Below are 10350 nucleotides of genomic sequence, written 5' to 3'. Positions count from 1 at the left end.
ATTCTATTGGGAATGTTGCGGAAGTGGCGTCTAGGCATTTAACCATGAATTGTCTATTGGTTAGGTAGGATTTTAGGATGGAGTAGTGGGGGTGAGGTAGGATCTTTTTAAGCTTGTAAAGTAGCCCTTCATGCCATACTTTGTCGATTGCCTGTTGGGTGTCTAGGAAAACCGCTGAGCAATATTTTTTCTTTTCGAGGGTTTGGCTGATCGTATGGGTTATGCGATGGATTTGCTTTACTGTTGAATGTTGTTTTCGGAAGCCGAATTGGTGATCTGGGAGTGTTTTCAAGTTCTCTAGGAGTGGAAGGAGTCGATTCGTGGGCATCTTCTCGAATAGTTTAGACAGGGTAGGTAAAAGACTGATTGGGCGATAGGAGCTGGTTTCGTATATCGGTTTACCGGGTTTAGGGATGAGGGTAATCAGTGAGATTTTCCAGGCCTTAGGATAGTGTTCAAGGCGAAGGATAGCATTAAAGATCGATGTGATGAGTGCTATCCCTTTTATGGGGAGTTACTTGATTGCTTTATTGCCTATTAGGTCGTGCCCTGCTTATATGTCGGGTTAACATTAGAATTTAAGGCGCGTAACGATTCTTCGTTTGAATTAGCCATCGTTTTACAAAACAGAGATTATATTTACGTGTATATAAAAGATTTTACAAAATATTATGAATATTGAGTTTAATGAATAATACGATTAACAAATTATAAGTTTAACTAATGATTAGATTAAAGAATAATAAGTTTAACGAATAATAAGAGTAACGAATAATATGTTTTACGAATAATAAGTTTAACGAATAATGAGATTAACGAATAATAGGTTTTGCGAATAATAAGTTTAACGAATAATGAGTTTAATTAACGCTATTAACAATGTTCTTGAGTTCAAACGAATCCACGGTCAACGGGATAACTCTTTACTATGCGTAGAATAATTTTAGACACAAAAAAATACGATTTCTTAGACGCTCGGTAAACTGTTCGATGTATCACTTTCCAAGGCAATCACACGAATGATGATCTGATCAAAATCTTTTTCACTGTACGACTGCATTTGTTTGTTATATGCTCGCTGGAGGCATCGAGAAGGTTCCAATAGTCGTTGCTAGGCAGTTTCTGTCTGGAGTTTGATTCCTAATACAACGTGTGTCCCATTATATCGACATCTCCAAAATACAATTCTATGTGATTTCTAGGGAGAACTATACAACCGATCCACAAGCGATCCGATCTCGTCAGGCAAACCGTTTATCCCGTGACCGTGGCTACGTTCGGCGACCAGTTGTCACCTCGAACCCACTTTTCCTATCACAAATATCGAACAATTACAATCAGATTGAATGACAACAATTAATTAATTACAGCTATGATAAAATCTAGGCTAAAGCATTAGAAGACTTTCCCAAAATTGCAAAGGGAAGGCTCCGGTTTTCCTTTCATCTCCGACATATATATGTCGGAGATGGAAGGACACCGGACCTTCCCCTGGAACTCCGGGAAAATCCGTAAAATCGTAATTAAAGTTTACAACCTGATGTTGAGGCATATACACAAGTCTGGTTAGCCCGTGGACCCGCTATAAAACCTGGGTTTTTCGGTAATTAAGATTTGTGCAAACGGACAGGCAGCTTTTGTCTCAAATCGACCAATCGACAGCGACGTCGATACGAGGATCTTGTACTTAGACACCCCACCATAGTTGGCCTCGGTAGCGTCATTGGGACGAAAATTCATTCTTTCTCGAGATCTCATCGGCGAAGGGAGTAGTACACGTTTGAGTTAGAGCAAGTATACCTACCCTCCCATTGACCGTGGATTCGTTATCGAACCTAAGACCAACGTCACTAGTATCGCAAGTGCTCAACCACCGCGGTTGATTGTCGAATCGGTAGTATCTATACTCGTATTATCAGGCCGTACCTTCGTTATAACACAGCGATGGCCAATTCCAATGAAGATCTATCAAACGCCCACAACCTTATTCCTGACGCTTCTCCGACATATACATATACATGCAAACCCTCAAAATAATTTTAAAAAAAGCATTCGCTACCAGTTATGAAAATATTAATATATATCTGGGTAATTGTAAAAATATATGTGTAATATATATTCGTACAGTTAGCGCTTCATAGGATACAATGTATATATTATAATATAATATAGTATAATCACTTACAGAAGATTTCCTTTAAAAAATGGAGAAATATTTTCAGTAGTGTATTCATCAATTTGATAATTTCAATGTCGCGATACTTGCAAAACATAATGGAATCAAAAGGAAACTTTACTAGCAGGAAAAGGTCGGGAATGGGGAGACTGCTTTTAATAAAACTGGAGACATGTAGACTAGAAATACTTCGAGCACGTAGGAATGCTTGAGTAAAGGATAAGAAATCAATAAAAATGGAGAGATCGGAAATTATGATACCGATATTTGATGGTGAGGATTACAGTATGTGGAAGAAAAGAATAACGACGTTTCTGAGGTATAAAGAATGTGATATTGTTATAACTAGAAAGAAGACTGAAACAGACCATCCAGACCGGAATATAAAGGATCTGAAGGCAGTAAACATAATTTACAATGCCATCACAAATAGACAATAAGAATATATTAGTAAAGAAAAAACAGCGTATGAAATAATGAAAAAGTTCGATGAAATGTACTTGAATGTGTTGACGGCACTACAGATCGTGTGCAGAAGGAGATTGGAGAAGATAAGTCTTGATAAATACAGTGATTCAGCATCGTTCTTTAGCGATTTTGAAAAAGTAATAAATGAATTAAAAGGCGCAGGCGCACAAGTGAGTGAGAAGGAAAAACTAAATTACATGCTAAATACTTTACCCGAAGAGTATAGCTACATAGCGGATATAATAGATGCAGTGAAAGAAGAGAATCAAACGGTAGCGTACGTGAAGAATGAAATAGAAATAGCGGAGAAGAAAGATAAATCTAATCTAGGAGAAATGAAAACTAACTTTCTTTGTTGCAAAAGAGGAAGGATGCTTCAAATGTGTAAAAGTAGCACATTTTGCGAGAGAGTGTCAAAATGGCGTCTAAGCGGGAAGCAGTAACAGTAATCGGCGTGGACCAACACGTGGTCGCAGCAGTGGAAGGGGAAGCACTGGCAATACGAGCAGGGGACGTGGAAAGTTCCATCGTCAATCAGCAGCTGACACGAGCGAGTATGGCAACTCAGGAGCAGGCACGTGGATGGCAACGGCGCGTGCAGCACACAGCAGCGAGATGAACGAGATAAGTGATAACGAAATAATGTGGCTATTAGATAGCGGTGGTACCGATCACATAATGAATGATGTAAATTATTTTAATAAATTTATCGACCTTAAAGAACCGGTAAATATATATTTGGGCGATAATAGATGGAGAATGGTAACAACAGTAGGAAATGATACAAGCTATTTTGAAGCATTTGGAAAGCGAAATAAAATAAATATGAATAAAGTTTTTTATATGAAAGAAATGTCCGCGAACTTGATTAGTTTAGGCAAGTTAACACCGGTTCCCGGGCCCCTTTCAATCGCAGCCGGGTCGGTCATCGTGGACGTTTTAGTCGGTTGGAGTCCGGCACTACCACGCCGCTTTTCCCCAGAAGCGACCTGATGTCCGTGCGGATTGCTTCCACGTTAATAATAATAATAAAAAAAAAAAGTTTATTTTGTACTACAAACTATGACATTCGGAGACGTAGACCATCCTGCGTAAAGTTTTTTAAGAAAAATCATGGTATGCTTAATCATTAAAATCCACAGCAGCATATCGCAAACCGCTTTATGATATTTTCGAATAGAGAGGATCAGTGTCTCTTCTAATCCTTTGTCTCGATAAATGATTAATAAACAAAGGCACATATAGACAATGCTTGTGCAAATATCACACACGTTGGAAAATCGCACACGTACCGCGAGTGTGCAGGCTGATACGAATTTTCAACTAGATGGCGACCAGTCAGATTGCAACTGATCGGTTGATATCGCGAACCGTGGACGCTGTTAATGCTCAAGGTGGAGGTAGATTAAAGATGCAGAGTAATGCGACAGAGTATAACTGTATGCTGGAGACTGTTCTAGGACTTGTTTATGATTCCCTGAAGAAACCTCGCCTGGTCCTCATATACTGGCTCTCTGCCTTAGGGCTTTCCTACTCACCATGGTTTTTGTGGGGTGCGAAACTATTCCTTCCAATCTTCTGTGGTGTTGCCGAATATCAGCTGTTTACTTTAGAGCGAACCCATCGAACACTTAGTGTGTTAATTAGCTTCCTGCTTCTTACGAGGCAGGCGGAGACGAATAAAGTATCAATGTTTCTGTCCGTGACATTTATGCCACGCATACGTAGAATGCCCTTCTTGTCTTTCTTCATCACAACACAACTTTCGGACCATTTCTTCTATGCTTTCGGTATAAGAGTGTCAAGAACTGTCTACATGGCCGTGGTCCTAACTACACGTAATCGGCATCAATGGAATTAGGGCGCTAACATTCAATGTATAGTGTTTAGTTTTTGATTATGACTTTGTATTGTTGCATTTCTTCACATAATTTTGGACCGTAGACAATAATCGTTAAATTGTCTAAAATAATGAAAAGAAATAAAATTTAAGAAGTTTTAACGAAAATTGTCGCTGACAATGAATATTTTATCATTCTTTTGGTTAAACTGTAGGAAAAAAATAGAATATATAAAATGAAGAATTACCTGTAATCATTAAACGGGAAATAGACGCTCTTAAATTTGCTTGTCAGCAATGTCATAAGATATCCTACACATAGTATACTCTATTTTTATCTACAGTTTAATAAAATTGAAAACATGAGTTGAACTGGGCAATAATTTTCATACTTCACTTTACTACATACTGCATAATAATTATGTTACAAATGGTGGATGCTTGTACTAAAATGTATTCGCAAATATAGGATAAATTATTTTGTTCCAAACATCTTTATGTTTCATTTTCTCATTAACATCTAAATGTTAGTAATAAAAGGACTTATATGCATATATACATCATTAACATGCTCATACACATATCATGTAGATGACGTTAGACGTAATATAACATTTATAATGTAGAAGTTTCGTAATATTCTTTCAAGAAATCTCTACTAAATCAACAATTTTCTTGCAATGGGATTAAATTCTGATTTTGTTACATAATACATACATCAAAGGTAGTTACGCGTAAACAAGGCTAAGCGTTCGATTTCGATAAATTTTAAACATGTTGTATAACTTATCATGAAAAACATATTCTCATAAATACATCGCTCGACTTTAGTTTCCGAGATATAGGAAACACAGAGAAACAAGGACTGAGAGTCGTAACGTTCGGCAAATGATAATCAAAAACCCGCGATAAGCTGAGTTCTTTAACTCAAAAATCAAACTTTCTTATTTTTGATTTATGATCGATTTATGATCGAAACTTTTACCAATGTGCTCCTTATATTTTTGGGATTAAAACAACACCAAACATATATATTTTTTGAAGCATATTAGCTTACTCACTAAATGATAATTAAATGCATATCAATACGTAACTGTAATTCAAATTACATCACGTTTAGTCTCGTATTAATCAGAAACGTCATACAAATACGTTAGTAAGAGTCTCATTTTTAAAAAGTCAACAATTAAAAAGTTTTGCTTTTGAATTAGTACTTAGGTACATTGTGACAATCAATGTCTAACATTGGAGCATGTTACGATACTCGATCGCGGTGGGATGTCGAGTTTTCCCGTGCTTCATAGAGCTACATCTCTCCTTCGGAATGCAGATAATGACACTGCAATTATCAAATGTTTCCTGTATTTGCAATAAATTACTGCTACTAATACTATATTGAATCCTGCCTATACTTGCACGTTTATGGCATCGTTTGCATCGGCATAGTGCTACAGCTTATCTACTGTTTTTATAAACATATCCCTACCGTCGGAAAACTATCTGTATAACAAGTTAATTCGTCCACAAGGTACTTCAGAAAGATAGACTAGAAATCCGTTTTAAAGGGCAATGATTGCAGTTAGGAGCAAGAGGCTATCAAGTGTGAATTGGTTCAAAAATCGTGGAGAAATATTTTGTTTGAATACGCAAAGCTCATGTCACGTAGGAGACACAAGAAATCGCGAAATTAACACATCACAGGTGATCTGCTCGCGTCTTAGTTCGAACGTTTGACAAGTAAGGTAAAAAATTTGAACTTCAGATATGGTAGTAAAATTTATTGCATGAATACAACAGAGTGATGGTTCAGAGTGTTATAACAAAAAAAGTGCTGAGTGCTGATTTCGGGGGGTTCTTATACTAAGGTTTGGTTCCTCTGGAGAGGTTATCGTCAGGTGTATATCAGACGCGATGTTACTATCTGGTTATTGTTTCGATGACTGTGGTATACACGATAATAATTGCGGTATAAATTATCGATACTTATACCAACTTATACTTACAGGTATAGGATAAATTATTCTGTTCTACACTATTTTATATTTTTGTCTTCCTCATTAACATCATAAATATTAGTAATGAAAAAAGGTAATACAGATATTTATATTGTGGTGGATTGGTTGAGGATCAATAATATAGAATAACAAGAGCGAAAGATTGCTGTTGCAACCCGTCTAATATATTTGGAAGAAATTAAATAAATATAAGTATAAATACTGTCGAAAGACGCTCGTTCAATGTATTCTCACGATAGTGTATGATCGCTCGCAGATAACTCGATAACTAGTACATTCCCTTAATCGCGTATGATAGCTCGTGTAATAACCCGTATGACAACTCGGATACTATCTCGAATAATTACTTGAATAATCTGACTCTCTTGCAATTACGTCCGTTTATTTATACTGGTCGGAGGAGAGTCGGAAAATTCGAATACGTCTTTATCCGACGGTTGCATGTAGCGGCGATATTGTTTTGCTCGGAGTTTATTTAGCATTACGTTTCATGCGTGAAAGCTGTGTCAATACCCCGAGGCAAAACAACAACATGAGTCGCTCTCGATTCGCATCGTCCTCTGACTCATGTGCCGCTACATTTCCATCATTGCGAGAAATCTCTCGTTAAGGATAAAGTAAACAACGTCATATGTCAATTGTACGAAGCATTGCAACATTGCTGTTGCATTTATCTGCGACTTAGACCAACTAATAAGAAAGTTTCGAACGAACTGAATTTTGGAACACAGAAATCCCAAAACTCGTATTTCACATATTCCTCTCGCCAAAATTACACGGTTTTTGCATTTAATGATGGATTTCCTTTTTTGGATTATCTTTATTCTCTACATTAAAAAAACATATTACAAGGGACTATAGTGAAAAAGCTTTCGTTGTGAATCGCAATAGAGATCTGAAGGTCACTTTTGAAATTACTCAATAGATGTTAGCCTCTGACTCAAATAGACAAAAACTATCTACAGTGGCTAATCTTTTTTCCGGAACGATCGCTGAAGATGCACTGTGATGCGGCAAACAGGTTTTTTTTTTATACAAGGTGATTACGATGTTACATCAAAATTTATGAAGTTAATAACCTAGTGAATCGATATTTTTAATACCAAATTTCTAACGGATCTACAGACTGTTCGGTTATGACTGTAACAAAATTTAGCAGTGATTCTTGGAACCAAAATAAAATACCCGACCTTCTCGACTTCTTCATAACTAAAAATATCCCATCAAGACACGTCCAGATCAACTCCTCGGCTGATCTCTCCTCTGATCATTCTCCCGTGATAGCAACAGTTGGTTCAACAATCATCGAGAATACACCTAATGGCTCCATTCACAACCAACACACCAACTGGCAGCTCTTCAGAGAAGTCTTTACACACTCAACCTCAGCCTTTACCCCACTAAAAACAAAGGAAGATATCGAAGCAGCCACGGAATACTTAAACACGAGCATAATAAACGCAATCCGCCTCTCCACACCGACAAAGCCATCTAACAGCAAACAAGAATATCGCCAATACATACTAAAAAAAAATAGCAGAAAAACGTAGACTAAGAAGAGTATGGCAGACCCATAGAACACCGGAGGACAAACGCAAACTTAACAACGCAACTAGGAAGCTATCCAGAACCTTAAAAAACAATAAAAACGACTGCTTCCATAAATACCTCGCCAGCTTATCCCCCACAGCCGACGCCAACTACTCACTATGGAAGGCCTCCAGGAAACTCACACGCCCCCCACAAATAATCTCACCTATCCGCCGTCCGCAAGGTGGATGGGCGCGAAGCCCTACAGAAAAAGCCGACCTGTTTGCTAAACACTTGCTGTCCGCCGCCGCGGACGTTACTGAATACCTGCACACCCCCTTCCAAATGTCCCCTCCTATCGAACCCTTCTCCTCTGCAGAGACTATAGAAACAATCAGTCGCCTAAACCCCAAGAAAGCAGCAGGACACGACCTAATAAGCAATAAAGCAATCAAGGAACTTCCCACAAAAGGGATAGCACTCATCACATCGATTTTTAATGCTATCCTTCGCCTGGAACACTATCCCAAGGCCTGGAAAATCTCATTGATTACCCTCATCCCTAAACCCGGTAAACCGATATACGAAACCTGCTCCTATCGCCCAATCAGTCTTTTACCTACCCTGTCCAAACTATTCGAGAAGATGCTCACGAATCGACTCCTTCCAATCCTAGAGAACTTGAAAACACTCCCAGATCACCAATTCGGCTTCCGAAAACATCATTCTACAGTAGAGCAAATCCACCGCTTAACTCATACGATCAGCCAAATACTCGAAAAGAAAAAATATTGCTCAGCCGTTTTCCTCGACATCCAACAGGCATTCGACAAAGTATGGCATGAAGGGCTACTATACAAGATTAAAAAGATCCTACCTCACCCCTACTACTCCATCCTAAAATCTTACCTAACCAATAGACAATTCATGGTCAAATGCCTAGACGCCACTTCCGCAACATTCCCAATAGAAGCCGGCATACCCCAAGGTAGTGTCCTCGGACCCCTACTGCACTCCATCTACACTGCCGACCTACCCATATCAAACGATATAACAATAGCGACATTTGCAGACGACACAGCGCTATTAGCTACCCACGCAGACCCGGTAATAGCCTCATCCACTCTCCAGCGAAGTCTCGACTCCATGGAAAAGTGGTTTCACAAATGAAGCTTCAAAGTCAACGAAAAGAAATCCTCACATGTAACCTTCACTCTCCGAAAACAAACCTGCTCCCAGGTCACCATCAACAATGCAACAATTCCTAGCAGGGACACAGTCCGATACCTGGGCATGACCCTGGACAGGAGACTAACGTGGAAGACACACATCTCAGATAAAACGAAGCAACTAAAGGACAAACTAAAAAAACTCTATTGGCTCACGGGCCGACGCTCCAAACTAAACATACAGAATAAAATTACCCTCTACAAGACCGTAATAAAACCTGTCTGGACCTACGGAATCCAACTATGGGGAACAGCAAGTAACTCCAACATTGAAATACTCCAACGCTTTCAATCGAAAACGCTAAGATCCCTAATTGACGCACCTTGGTATGTAACCAATGAAACAATACACCGCGACCTCAAGATACCCACCGTCAAAGAGGAAATAGCAAAATATAGCGACAGATATAGCAAAAGAATCAACAAACACCGAAACCCCCTAATCACTGGACTACTCGATACGACGGACCAGATTCGCAGGCTGAAGAGGCACTACCCGCTAAACCTAAAAGCTAGATTCAATTAGCTATCTAAATTTAAGTAATATTCACTTATTGATAACACTTACTTGTAAATTATACTTATATATAATAAGTATTAACTTATTATAAATAATCAGCCATGTCACTGCACCACGCCAGAAAAATTACTGAAAATTCTCAACGCGAGAATTGATTGTAAATTCAACAAATAAATAAAAAAAAAAAAAAAAAAAATCAGCAGCTGACACGAGCGAGTATGGCAACTCAGGAGTAGGCACGTGGATGGCAACGGCGCATGCAGCACACAGCAGCGGGATGAACGAGATAAGTGATAACGAAATAATGTGGCTATTAGATAGCGGTTGTACCGATCACATAATGAATGATGTAAATTATTTTGATAAATTTATCGACCTTAAAGAACCGGTAAATATATATTTGGGCGATAATAGATGGATAATGGTAACAACAGTAGGAAATGTTACAAGCTATTTTGAAGCATTTGGAAAGCGAAATAAAATAAATATGTGTCGGGTTTACATTAGAATTAAGGTTAGGGGCGTGAAACGAATCTTCGTTTGGGTTAGACGTTGTCGTTATGCAATAGAGA

This window comes from Bombus vancouverensis, chromosome 17 (assembly GCF_051014615.1).
Source record: "Bombus vancouverensis nearcticus chromosome 17, iyBomVanc1_principal, whole genome shotgun sequence".
NCBI lineage: Eukaryota > Metazoa > Arthropoda > Insecta > Hymenoptera > Apidae > Bombus > Bombus vancouverensis.
The sequence above is the reverse complement of the archived record's forward strand: the minus strand, read 5'-3'. Positions refer to the sequence as shown.